This window comes from Palaemon carinicauda, chromosome 36 (assembly GCF_036898095.1).
Source record: "Palaemon carinicauda isolate YSFRI2023 chromosome 36, ASM3689809v2, whole genome shotgun sequence".
Classification (NCBI taxonomy): Eukaryota; Metazoa; Arthropoda; class Malacostraca; order Decapoda; family Palaemonidae; genus Palaemon; species Palaemon carinicauda.
The window spans coordinates 25,873,102-25,880,601 of NC_090760.1; positions in this window are offsets into that span (position 1 = coordinate 25,873,102).

Genomic DNA, 7,500 nt, shown 5'->3' on the forward strand with positions numbered 1-7,500 from the left:
GTGCTCAAATAGAAATATATTTCTACCTCATACTTGGGATCAAATGCTATCCCCTTCTAATGAAAGGCCAGGTCGCTTCCAACCATGTTACGAGAAGCCATAAAAGAAGTCGGAACCTAACTGCTAATCTGCAGTTCAGAATTTAACTGACGAGACATCAGTCTCTTACCAGCGAGTTTTCAACCTCATACTTGGGTTACGACTTCTATGGTCTCTCGTGGCATGGTTGGAAGCGACCTGGCCTCTCATTAGAAGGGGCTAGCGTTTGATCCCACGTATGAGGCAGATATTTATTTCTATTTGAGCACGATGTTGTGTTGATATTTATTCATAATGACTCATTGGGAGTAATTTGAATGAATTACTATCAATTGTGTCACATGGTGAGCCGGGAAGTCTGGTAAAACTCGCTGGTAAGAGATTGATGTCTCGCCAGGTAAATCCTGAACTGCAGAATAGCAGTTAGGTTCCGACTTCTTTTACGGCCTCCCGTGGCATGGTTGGAAGCGATCTGGCCTTTCATTAGAAGGGGCTAGCGTTCGACCCCAAGTATGAGGTAGAAATTTATATATATATATATATATATATATATATATATATATATATATATATATATATATATATATATATATATATATATATATATATATAGATGTGTGTATATATGATCATCATCATCATGAACAGCCGTTACTAGTTCACTGCAGAAAAAAGGTATCATATCTAGAGAGAGAGAGAGAGAGAGAGAGAGAGAGAGAGAGAGAGAGAGAGAGAGAGAGAGAGAGAGAGAGAGAGAGAGAGAGAGAGGAGGATTCGGGAAAAACTACCTTCGCTCCTTTGTGAGGGGAAAATAACGGTAATTACCCTGGCTGGAAAAGAAGAGGAAACAAGAAAAAAGTTCTTTAAAATGCTACGCGAAGCCTTACTTCTGTCTGGCGTTAGCCGATTCAATGAAAGGTCAATTAAAACCAATTCCATTAAAGTCAATATACTGTATATACTATGAACTGATTTCGCTTAAATACAAAGATTCCTCTCAAGAATCTAAACCACTTTGGTAACTCTCTCTCTCTCTCTCTCTCTCTCTCTCTCTCTCTCTCTCTCTCTCTCTCCTCTCTCTCTCTCTCTCTCTCTCTCTCTCTCTCTCTTTATGTAGTCATATCTTTATCGCTTAAAGAGACCTATTCTTATATTGTTTTTCTAAAGAACACCCTAGACATTAGTCGTGATTTTGAGTGTCGATAGCCATATGTTATGTAGAAACATCAGAAATCTGAAATTACCATAGATGTCTATCAAAATATAAATAGCATTGTTTCAATTTAAAGAAACTTACTGGTGTTTTCTCCTCCCTGCTTTGTTTTCCCCAGTGTTTTTCCTTCCCATTGGTTACTTTTCCTTTCAATCTCCGTTTGGATCAAGATATTAGGTTGGTAGTCCCTTTGGCGTTCTCAGTGAAAACAAAATAATACTGTCGGAATAAATTCCGAAGAGACGAGCAGAATCAGACAGCTCCTATTTTGGAGACATGAATTTTGTATTTTATGTTTACCTTCAACGAAATCTCAACAACAGAGGGAGATCGGGAACGCTGACGTGGTACATGGGATAAACATTTTTCAAATGGAGACAGACCAATTGAAAAAATGGCAATTCCAATAATAATCATCGAAGCTATTAAACTGTACACTCAGATTTCATGGATGGATCAAGGGGATAGGGTATTTAACTGGCCTCCAGGGTGAAGAGTATATTAGAAAGGAAATGTGATAAGGGCTATATAGACAATTACAGTATATCAATTTTTAAAAAATCTAGGATATCTTTGAAAAAAGGGAGTTAATATGTAGGTTAAAGTCTGGGGAGATGGTTGAATTTCGAATTACGGTAACTAATGATAGTGCATCAGTAAGCTTCCTAAAATCCTATTTTACGATATGAATATAGGCCAAATGAAGAAAGAATTGGGCAGATAGAAGTGCAAAAGTAGAATACTGAGGTATTATTACTTGGAAATAACACAAATATATATGTGTATATAACCATTGATTGTGTCCCCAAAACAAGTCATAATTCTGCATTATTGTAAACGAGAGAGAGAGAGAGAGAGAGAGAGAGAGAGAGAGAGAGAGAGAGAGAGAGAGAGAGAGAGAGAGAGAGAGAGAGAAGAGAGATATGATTGCAAACGTTCCTGACTGACAATCTGTTAGACGAGAATTCAAGACCTTCGTAAGCTCGACAGTATCTAGCTGCGTCTGCACCTTCCATATCCCTGTGAGCTAGAGAAGGTGGGTTTGAGGGAGCCTATAAGTGTTTCTACTGAGTCATTAGCAGCCATTGCCTTACCCTCCCTGGTCCTAACTTTTGGAGAGGTGTCTTGGGCGCTGATCATATAATTCATGGCCAGTCTCTATCTCAATGTCCTGTCCCATGCCCCTGACATTATGACCTTTAAACCTTTAACTAATATACCATTAAGGACCTAAATGATTTTAAAGATTAGTAACAGATAAAAATAATGCTGACGAAAATAATGATTAAATACTGCATAAGGCCATAGACATGTAAAAGATAAATTAATATCCCAAGGTGATTAAGGTAAAGAAACTGGTTATGATTTCGATAGCTACTCACACCATATATTATCAGCCATACATAACATCTTTATAAGAGAAGATGAATGCAACGGAAAATCCTTTTAAGAAAAGTTAAATATATATCAGATAATAATAATAATAATAATAATAATAATAATAATAATAATAATAATAATAATAATAATAATAATAATAATAATAATAATAATAATAATAATAATAATAATAATAATAACTACATACATACACAACCATGCTGTGAATATGGCAAAGAAAAAAAAATACCATTCTACAGTTTCTTAAAATGTAGTTTTGATTAAGCATTATAAAACCTTCGTTGGCACCAAAATAAAATTTCAATATCTTAATCATCAGATGGGGATTATTCTTGAAGGAATGGATGCCTGAACTGGCAGTCTGCAACTATAGTACTTCAGCAGGATAGATGAAGACTAAAACAGCGTCTGTGAATATTCCTTTTCACACTGTTTTTTCTTTATATTTTTTTTCTAATTCTTATTTTCTATGATTTATTTCAACTATCCTGCTCCTGTTTTACCCATTCTCCAATATGTTACCGGTCAAATATGACCACCAACCATAAGCATCCCTTTTTTTTCTTTGGAATGTCTAAGTCACTATATCCCATTGATAGTATTTCCAGAACCCTGTCCTCCCTCACTTTATTTATTCATGCCCCTTTCATTCTGCATAGTTTACCTTTCATCTCATAACTTCATATTAACGTCCTTCAATATTCGATGCCAGACAGATACGACTTCCAGGATACGATAGCTACTGTGCTACTTTTGATGTATGCATGAAATATTCCATGGTTTTCCTGTTACCTTGTACATCGTATTTTTGGATGAATTACTCCCAAATCTTGAGTGAGAATTGAACATTGGAACTTTTATCTAATATATTCTTATATCCCTTCTTAATTTTAAGTCTGCGACCTTTTAGGAAATTGAAGATCTATTAGGCCAAGCCCCTTTAATATTCATTTTCACATTATTGTCATATACACAGTTTTGCTTTATTTGTAAGCATATTCTCAGTGAGATGCAAGATCACTCCATGTATTCTTCATAGAAATCTCTCAAGATTTCTTCTTCTACAAATAGATTAATCCATAATTGGGATCTGACAAGGCAGGTCAAGTTCTTTGCAGATTTACCGCACATGTTATCTTTCACACCTATCAGAATTAAGCACCCCAGGTGTTAAAGGCTGTTTCGAACAATTCTGTTCACCTGCAATCACCATTGTGAGAGGAGCTAACAGGCTTCGTACATGCAATAAAGTTTATGGGTGTACATAAGGTCACATTTTGCTTTAATATCTTGTAAAAATTAGGTGTATTTACAGTGATCTTGGGATCCAGCATCTGGAGCCGTCATGTATTCTTAAGAATAAAGAGCCACTAAAGTATCGTAATGGTATTAAAAGTTCTCACTAGAGAACTTTTAATGTTCTTGCTTTTCTTAGAATATTTTATTTTTCCTTCTTGCCTTTCCTCACTGGGCTTATTGCATCCTGCTTTTCCAACTAGGGTTGTAGCTTAGCAAGTAATAATAATAATAATAATAATAATAATAATAATAATAATAATAATAATAATAGTAATAATAATAATAATAATAATAAAGGCCTCCCAACTAAGGGTGGTCAGAAAGGGCAACCAAGAAAGGGGCTTAAATGAACAGTAACTGAATATCAAAGAAACCCACCATTGGTGTTCCAAAGGATTCAACTGTGAACCTGTACCGTACCTCTCTGCCTCTCTGGCCACACCTGCCCCCCTTAGGTGAACGAATATTTATGTGCCTTTTATATAGGTATATGCATATTTCATCGGGATATGAACATTCGAGCAAGCATGCATAAGTCTTTACATCAATTGGTTGATCCAGTTTTTATTTTACATTTATGTTTCTGACTAACCCATTGCTTACGGAATAGCCATGTTTACTTTGCATCTAAAACTACTATGCTCTACAATATAAACTAGTTAAATTTTCATGAGGTACCTTTGCACATTTTGTTGAGCTGTTCTATTAAAGTTATGTAAATTTTGTGAATAAATTCACAGGATATGTTAAACGATCACTGAACCTTTTTTCTACTCTTTATCTTGTTTTACTAATGCTAAAATGAGTCTAAATAGAACCACAGGGAATAAACATATAATTTGTTCAAAATCTCTCAGAGATTATAGACAAATTATAGAAATAAGAACTCACAAGATAAGTATTGAATTAATTAACATTAGAATAAGTATGCTACTAACAAAATTATATTCTTAATTACTATATCATTCGGTTTAATCCGAAATGAATGTCTATGATATTAAGCCCTCCATATCCGTGTTTCGTATCAAAATGAATAACATTTCAAACCCTTTCTCTTTAAGCACGCTGCACTTTGATATCAATATTCGTATTGCTGATTCCCAGATTAACTGACCCACCCCGCCCCCTGATCATACTAGGTTCTTTCTTCAGCGATACCAAATCTTAAATCCTAATGACCACGCCTTGCGCTTGCCTGAGCGCTTAGCCTCCAGCATATAACACTAAACCTTTTTAAAAAAAAAAAAAAAAAAAAAAAAAAAAAAAAAAAAAAAAACGTGTTGATATGCGGCTTGCCTATCCTACCCTACCCTACCCTCTTCGAAAACCAAATCCTTTGACACAGTTTATCCCTTATTCATTTCTATCTAATCCTTGACCATGGTCGGTTAGTAAGAACTCATACAGTCCTCTCGAGTAAAGGATTAAGAACATCTGCTTCAACGTTTTCCCCATTCATAATTGCATTACCATTCCTTTGACAGCTACATTTCCTTAAACTAAATTTCCTAACCCGTAGTTTTAAATCATAGCACCACCCTCTTTTGGCATTTCTTCCCAATCTTGTTCACTCATTCCGGACAGGACGCTTTTTGTTTGCCGTGGCTAATGGACGCATCCATGGGCGGACCTCCTGACTTCATACTATCAAAACTGGGACAGATAATACCGCCTCCGAAAGTGCATGCCCTCTTCCATATTTGAGACGGAATTTTACCTGTGGTTATGAATTCAGAGACAGTTTCATAACCAAGAAGAAAATACCAGCCCTTACTGAGAGAAGGGAATTCGTCCCAAAACACTGCATTGATTACATGAAACTTAATTTACCATAACTCTTCGTGACTTTGACTTGTACATCTGTCAATCATTTGATTTGTGCATCTATGAGTAATTTAATAGGAATAAGTCAATATTCCTCTGGGTATTTATGCCCTGACGAAAGAATGACCTTAAACTCTGAAAACTCTTCAAGTGACCCCCTCTGGCAGTCCAGCATAAACAACTTCGCTGCTGACTTTTACAACACTGTAGGTTTATGTTCAATATCTTAATGAAATCAAGCAGGATCAAAAGTAAAATAACGTCATCAGAAGAAAAAAAAATAAACATCTGCTACAGTTCATTGTAGGCTACAGTTAAAACATGTGTAATGCTTAATATGCTGAATTTTCTTTTTGTTAATTGTCTTAAAAAATAACTTTTTTATATAAAAGTATATTACTCTCCCCCAATAATATGGCCATTCTGCACATTTTGAGTGGCCAGGCAACCTACTATGTCCAACAGTTATGGAGACAGTTGCGGTGGATGCCATTACGTCTACCAAAGGGGCGTAGTAATTTTGGCTAGTTCGCCGTCAGTGAGAAATGTATTATCAAGAAAATATTGTTCCTGAACCTCCAATTGCTGGATTCTTGAAGAGTTAAACTCTGGATATACATTTGTAAACAAAACCACTAGTAGTGCGACTAGAGTACCTAGAGTGAGACCCATAGAAAAGGTTTAGTACATCTGAACCCATGCAGAGCCACTCTTCCTTATGCTCTTGTATTACTGTATTTACTTTTAACTTGCTCAGCACATTTAGTTGGGATGTAATATCCCGTTCTATGTGTAGGTCTGGATCACCAAGGTGAAATCGGTAATGACAAAGCTGATATTGAGTAATCTCACCAGTTTTCTGATCTGAGTGTAGGGGCATTAAATTGTGTGATAATTTCAATTTCCAATATAGCAGTGAACCCCTTACTCCTTTGAAGAACTAAGTATTGGCTATCCTAAATCGTCCAGAAGAATATGAGTGGATGTAATTGAATTTTTTTCCTTTTAATAACTTATAATCATTGAGATTATGAATTATTTATTATTGTAAATGGAATTTTCAATTGAATAACAAAAAATTTTTTTTTCTTCTAATAATTTATAAGCCTTTAGATTATGAATAATTTATAATTATAAAAGAAATTTTTAATTGAATAATAAAATAAACCTTAATAAGTCATCTTAAAAACAAATACCAAAAATTTAAATCCCATTGTATTGCTTACTCCATAGATCATTGTTTCTTTTTGTGTACACAAAACAGAAAAGAATACCTAAACAAAGCTTATTATTCTTTCTTTAACGATAATGTAAATAACAAATCTAGTATGAAGTCCGCACAGCTTCTGCTTTATTCAAAAGTAATACTACGAAAAATCCACAGATTAAATTCTTGATGAGTGGGTTTGAGGAACTATTGACTCATATTTCAAACAATTGTAAGAAGCCCCTATAATTTAAGATTTTTTCATCAAAAGTTGCTATAACAGGTAAGATGAGGGTATTAAAATGTTTTGGACTTTAGTTGGTGACTTTTTTTTATAAGTCACTGATGATATATATATATATATATATATATATATATATATATATATATATATATATATATATATATATATATATATATATATATACATATATATGGTATGTATCCTCTTATGCCTATTAACGAAAAGGGCCTCATTCTGATTTTTCGGTATTCGTCTTCTTGATTTGATAAATCA